General features: G+C 55.6%; 1 long non-coding RNA gene across 1 annotated transcript; it reads left to right on the plus strand.

The window, feature by feature from the left end:
- The first annotated feature begins 224 nt into the window (after window positions 1–224).
- Window positions 225–6,043, plus strand: LOC135329805 (uncharacterized). The gene is made up of 8 exons (XR_010391508.1): window positions 225–1,348; window positions 1,760–1,926; window positions 2,119–2,282; window positions 2,694–2,860; window positions 3,053–3,216; window positions 3,628–3,794; window positions 3,987–4,150; window positions 4,562–6,043. It is a non-coding gene; the product is annotated as an uncharacterized LOC135329805 (long non-coding RNA).
- Window positions 6,044–6,731: the final 688 nt, after the last annotated feature.

Consider the following 6,731-nt stretch of genomic DNA (forward strand, 5'->3'; position numbering starts at 1 on the left):
AGCGCGGGCCGGGGCGTGCGCTCGCCCCTGCGGACGCAGCCTGGAGGAGTGTGTGTGGGGTGCCTGCGCGGGGGTCTGGATGTCTCTAGCAGCGGCACGGCAGCCTGATGCCTCCTCTCGTCTGGGACGCGGGGTCCTTGGGGAGTTCCCTGCTGCCTCCTCTGGCGTTCTCTGCGAGCTCATAGATCCCTCCACCTCCTCTCCCCCCCCCCCCCCCCGCCCCGCTCCCCTGTCTGGTGGGGTGGGAGACCGGTGGCTGCTCCCGCCGAGCTGAGAGCCACGTAGGGCACCCCATGTGCTCACTACGCATCTGGGATGGCACCCCTGCCCTGAGGGCCCCGCAGAGTCCCACCCTTCCTGCAACCAGCCCCCCCAGAGCCATTAAACCACCCACAAATCCTGCCCCAACACCCCCACAGGCCCCAAAACGCCTCCGAGCCCTGCCGCAATGTTGTCACTGACTCCAGACCTTCCCCTGCACTCTGTGCAAGGCCCCAAACTTTCCTCAAACTGCTGCCAGACCCAGTGCCCGCAGCAGTGAGGCGTTCTAACAAAGATGGGGTGCGATGTGCGTCTCCGCCTCGACTCAGTCCCGCTTTAGAGAAACAGGAAGTTACAGCACTTCCTGGTGAAGAGTGTTGACGGGTGAATGTGCGGATGACAAAGAGACTTTTCTCTCTTTTCTTCTGAGCCGCCTCTCAGAAGCCTCTGTGTGTGCACGATGTGGCTGATCTGGGATAATCGTGCTGTGCGCAGTGCTTAAGGAGAACATTGCCCTAAAATGGAGGGCTAAGGAATAGCCTAAAAAACCTAAAAGGCTCGGGAAGAGCAAAAGAGAACACCGATGGGCTCTGGGAAGCCCCAGTGATGCTAGCGAAAACAGCGTGGCTTTTAGGCACCTCCTCAGAGCAGCAGCAATGTCTCGCTCCAGCCTATGGGACAATGGGGACTCTTAATTACCGCCTTGAATTACCACAAGTGTTGCAAAAGCAGAAGGGACTAGGGAGCATGCAGAGCAGGTTATGGACTATATGTCAAGTTTAAACAAGCAACAAGCCCCTCTGCAAACAGAAACAGGTTTAGCCCTAAGTAATAGAGGAAGGTAGCTGTGAGTAACGTGAAGCGAAGCGGTGACGTCAGTCACCCCGAAAGCCTCGGAGAAGCGGTCTGAAAATCTGGTACCCTCGCGACCTCGGCAGTCTTTTTGGTTTGTTTGGCAGGGTAGCCCACCGAAGGGGGACATCTCGAAGAGAAGCAGCAAGACCTGGGGATCCGGTGGTTCATTTTGGTCGTCGCCTGTGAGGCCAGCATGCAAGAGTAAGAGGAAGCTAGGAGCAGTCTCAAAAAGGTAATAGGTCTGAAAGGGAGACAGGCAAATCGAGGGCTGTCGTTCCTCCACGTAGTTAAAGACCGAGAGAGTTGTCGGTTAAGCGCATGCATACGAGGGTTTGCGAACAGTAACAATAACACTGAAGCGGAATAAAAATAAGGTTTCGTGGAAGATGGCGTTAGGAAGGTATTAGGCGACGTGCCCGCCTGCCTAATAACCTAGCCCTAATTGCTGTGTGTAACGTTTCCAGACCGTTTACCCTGCAACGTATGGTGCAAAGTGCCGTATTAAGACCTTTCCCTTAAGGAAAAGAAGAAGAAAAAAAAGAAAAAAAAGGGGGGAAAAGAAAACAGGGTAAAGAGAAAAAGATCATGCATAAACCTAAGCGTTTCACTGGAAGTAAAACGCGAGTTTATCGCTACCTTACAGAGATGGAACCGAGGACAGCAAATGCTGACGAGGAGAAGAGACGGACGAGCGTTTGCTTGCGGTTAATACCGAAGGGACGGGATGAAACAAGGAAGCCAGAATGCAGCGGCCCCTCGATATCACCAGGAACTGCTACAGGAGGAGGCGTTCTGGCACGGGTAACTAGGGTAAGTATGGCTAATGACCGTTAGCAGTTATTTCGGCCTCCCCGAGGCAGCGCTGAGGACTGAGTAACCCGTTCCTGCCCTGTGGCTGCTGTTCCCTGTATCTGCCTTAGCTTTGCTTTGGCTGTTTCTCTTTTGTTTTGTTATCGTACGCGCAGCTACGGAAAGGAATAGATGTCATACTTACTTTTTTAGATTAATTGCCACGGCTGAAGTTGAAGAGACCAAGAAACGTAAGCCCCGAAGGGGCACATCTTGAAGAGAGGGGGCTAGACCTAGCGATCCAGTTGTTCGTTTTGGTCGTCGCCTGTGAGGCCAGCATGCAAGAGTAAGAGGAAGCTAGGAGCAGTCTCAAAAAGGTAATAGGTTTGAAAGGGAGACAGGCAAATCGAGGGCTGTCGTTCCTCCACGTAGTTAAAGACCGAGAGAGTTGTGGGTTAAGCGCATGCATACGAGGGTTTGCGAACAGTAACAATAACACTGAAGCGGAATAAAAATAAGGTTTTGTGGAAGATGGCGTTAGGAAGGTATTAGGCGACGTGCCCGCCTGCCTAATAACCTAGCCCTAATTGCTGTGTGTAACGTTTCCAGACCGTTTACCCTGCAACGTATGGTGCAAAGTGCCGTATTAAGACCTTTCCCTTAAGGAAAAGAAGAAGAAAAAAAAGAAAAAAAAGGGGGAAAAAGAAAACAGGGTAAAGAGAAAAAGATCATGCATAAACCTAAGCGTTTCACTGGAAGTAAAACGCGAGTTTATCGCTTCCTTACAGAGATGGAACCAAGGACAGCAAATGCTGACGAGGAGAAGAGACGGACGAGCGTTTGCTTGCGGTTAATACCGAAGGGACGGGATGAAACAAGGAAGCCAGAATGCAGCGGCCCCTCGATATCACCAGGAACTGCTACAGGAGGAGGCGTTCTGGCACGGGTAACTAGGGTAAGTATGGCTAATGACCGTTAGCAGTTATTTCGGCCTCCCCGAGGCAGCGCTGAGGACTGAGTAACCCGTTCCTGCCCTGTGGCTGCTGTTCCCTGTATCTGCCTCAGCTTTGCTTTGGCTGTTTCTCTTTTGTTTTGTTATCGTACGCGCAGCTACGGAAAGGAATAGATGTCATACTTACTTTTTTAGATTAATTGCCACGGCTGAAGTTGAAGAGACCAAGAAACGTAAGCCCCGAAGGGGCACATCTTGAAGAGAGGGGGCTAGACCTAGCGATCCAGTTGTTCGTTTTGGTCGTCGCCTGTGAGGCCAGCATGCAAGAGTAAGAGGAAGCTAGGAGCAGTCTCAAAAAGGTAATAGGTTTGAAAGGGAGACAGGCAAATCGAGGGCTGTCGTTCCTCCACGTAGTTAAAGACCGAGAGAGTTGTGGGTTAAGCGCATGCATACGAGGGTTTGCGAACAGTAACAATAACACTGAAGCGGAATAAAAATAAGGTTTCGTGGAAGATGGCGTTAGGAAGGTATTAGGCGACGTGCCCGCCTGCCTAATAACCTAGCCCTAATTGCTGTGTGTAACGTTTCCAGACCGTTTACCCTGCAACGTATGGTGCAAAGTGCCGTATTAAGACCTTTCCCTTAAGGAAAAGAAGAAGAAAAAAAAGAAAAAAAAGGGGGGAAAAGAAAACAGGGTAAAGAGAAAAAGATCATGCATAAACCTAAGCGTTTCACTGGAAGTAAAACGCGAGTTTATCGCTTCCTTACAGAGATGGAACCAAGGACAGCAAATGCTGACGAGGAGAAGAGACGGACGAGCGTTTGCTTGCGGTTAATACCGAAGGGACGGGATGAAACAAGGAAGCCAGAATGCAGCGGCCCCTCGATATCACCAGGAACTGCTACAGGAGGAGGCGTTCTGGCACGGGTAACTAGGGTAAGTATCGCTAATGACCGTTAGCAGTTATTTCGGCCTCCCCGAGGCAGCGCTGAGGACTGAGTAACCCGTTCCTGCCCTGTGGCTGCTGTTCCCTGTATCTGCCTTAGCTTTGCTTTGGCTGTTTCTCTTTTGTTTTGTTATCGTACGCGCAGCTACGGAAAGGAATAGATGTCATACTTACTTTTTTAGATTAATTGCCACGGCTGAAGTTGAAGAGACCAAGAAACGTAAGCCCCGAAGGGGCACATCTTGAAGAGAGGGGGCTAGACCTAGCGATCCAGTTGTTCGTTTTGGTCGTCGCCTGTGAGGCCAGCATGCAAGAGTAAGAGGAAGCTAGGAGCAGTCTCAAAAAGGTAATAGGTTTGAAAGGGAGACAGGCAAATCGAGGGCTGTCGTTCCTCCACGTAGTTAAAGACCGAGAGAGTTGTGGGTTAAGCGCATGCATACGAGGGTTTGCGAACAGTAACAATAACACTGAAGCGGAATAAAAATAAGGTTTCGTGGAAGATGGCGTTAGGAAGGTATTAGGCGACGTGCCCGCCTGCCTAATAACCTAGCCCTAATTGCTGTGTGTAACGTTTCCAGACCGTTTACCCTGCAACGTATGGTGCAAAGTGCCGTATTAAGACCTTTCCCTTAAGGAAAAGAAGAAGAAAAAAAAGAAAAAAAAGGGGGGAAAAGAAAACAGGGTAAAGAGAAAAAGATCATGCATAAACCTAAGCGTTTCACTGGAAGTAAAACGCGAGTTTATCGCTTCCTTACAGAGATGGAACCAAGGACAGCAAATGCTGACGAGGAGAAGAGACGGACGAGCGTTTGCTTGCGGTTAATACCGAAGGGACGGGATGAAACAAGGAAGCCAGAATGCAGCGGCCCCTCGATATCACCAGGAACTGCTACAGGAGGAGGCGTTCTGGCACGGGTAACTAGGGTAAGTATCGCTAATGACCGTTAGCAGTTATTTCGGCCTCCCCGAGGCAGCGCTGAGGACTAAGTAACCTGAGGGGCTCTGGCCTGGGTTAGGGCAGAAGTGCAGGCAGGCGGGATCAGGCATTTTCCTCTCAGCTCTCCAAGCTGAATCCTAGCCCTGAAGGAAAAAGCACTGGGGGGAGGCTACTCGGACACCTGCCACGTCGAGGGCAGGGGCAGGAGCTGACCCTTCCCCGACGGACGGACGGACGGACAGACGCTGGTGCGGCGGTGACTCTTTGGATATCGTAGGTAAGGGGAGGCACGCTGGTGCCGAGCTCCAGGGCGGTTTGCCTGAACACGATGCCCGGGGCAGGAGGTTACGCATTGTGTCCGGGGCTGGGAGCTGGTCCCCGAGTCCCATGTACTTGGGAGTGCCTGCGCTTGCCAGGGAGCCCGGTGCTGTTCCCAGAGCTGCGGGGAATTTCCCTTGCGTTGCCTGGACCCTCGGGGCTCTTGGGGGTGTTTCCCCTCATCGCAAGGGCAGCCAGAGCCCCTCCAGGGCTGCGTGAGGTCCCCGAACCGCTCCCGGATTTGCTTTTGGCACTCCGCAGTGTCGCTCGTGTGCCTGGGGCAGCCTGCAGGCGCCATCCTGTCAGCCGCGTTGAGCCCTGCGGCGTGCCTGGTGACCCCTCTGGTGTGCGCCAAGGCCCTTCCTCTGTATTTTGGTCTGCCCCAGAGCCCTGCACTTGCCCTCTGATGCCCTCAGGACCCCTCAGTTCACATTCTGGGTTGCCCCCGAGCCCTCTGCGTGCCTTTCGGTGCGCCCCGTGGCCCCGTGTGTGTTTTGCGGCACGCCGCAGAGGTCTCTGTTTAGCTTTTTCTCCTGTCCTGGAGTTTTCTGGGTGCTTCTGGGTGTGCCCCAGGGCCCTCCTTTTGGTGCCCCCAGAGTCACTCTGTTTGCTCTATCGTTGTTCTTTTTTTTTTTTTTTTTTTTTTTTTTTTCTTGACTTGTGTTGCACCCAGAGCTCTCGATTTGTTCTCTTGTGCTCCGCATACTCCCCTTTCCGCACTCTACACCCCAGGCAGGGCTCTCCCTTCAGCTCTCAGCAAGCTGCTGTCAGGAGAGTGGGGGTGCCTCTGCTGCCCTGGCAGCCCCAGCTGTCCCTGAAGGGGCTGATGGCCAGGCCCCCTGCCCAGTTCCTGCAGGCCCACAGCTGCGGGCCCTGGGGCTGGGATGAATGCCAGGGGGAGCTGGGTGGCAGGACAGGCCCCAGGTGGGGCTGATGGCAAGGGCAGGCCCACATTTGGGGGCTGGGGCCGCAGTTGGGGGGAGCTGGCGCTGGGGCAGGAGCTGGGCAGCGGAGCTGCCACGGAGCACGGCCCTTCGGGACCAGCCCGGCGGCCGCCCCGCGGAGGAGGTGAGCGGGGCCGGGGGAGGCGCACTGCAGGCTGCGGGTCCCGCATGTGCCGGGGGTCCCGGCGGCTGGGAGCGTCCCGGGGCCACGGAGGCGGGGGGAGGAAGGGGGTGCGCCGGGGCTGTGGTGCGGTTTACTGCGCGGTCGGAGGAGCGCGGGGGGGGGTCTCCTGTGTCAGCTCGGGAGCGTGTCGGGGAGCGGGGGGAGGAGGGTCGTGGAGGGGCGGGGGCAGTGTCGGAGCTGAGGCGGGGCCGGTCGCGGGGGTGTCGGGGGAGCCCCGGGCCGGTGGTGGGGCTGGCGGGGCCGCGCTCGGGGCTCTGCGGCCGTTTCCGGGGGGGACAGGGGGGAAGGGGAAGGGGGGCGGGACGGAAAGGAACGGAATGTGCCGAGGGTCAAAGGTGCCCCAGCGCTGCGGGTGGGGGGCGGGCGTTGGGGTGCGGGAATGCGGGGAGCCGTAGCTTTCGGCGCGGCATGCCGGGAGCAGTAGTCTTCCGGCACTGGGCTTCCGGTGGGGCCTGTTTGTTCTGAGCGCGGCATGCTGGGAGCGGTAGTCTTCCGGCACTGGGCTTCCGGGCCGCCCTTTTCGCGTGCACGGTATGCTGGGAGG

The sequence above is a fragment of the Dromaius novaehollandiae genome, chromosome 13 (assembly GCF_036370855.1).
Source record: "Dromaius novaehollandiae isolate bDroNov1 chromosome 13, bDroNov1.hap1, whole genome shotgun sequence".
NCBI lineage: Eukaryota > Metazoa > Chordata > Aves > Casuariiformes > Dromaiidae > Dromaius > Dromaius novaehollandiae.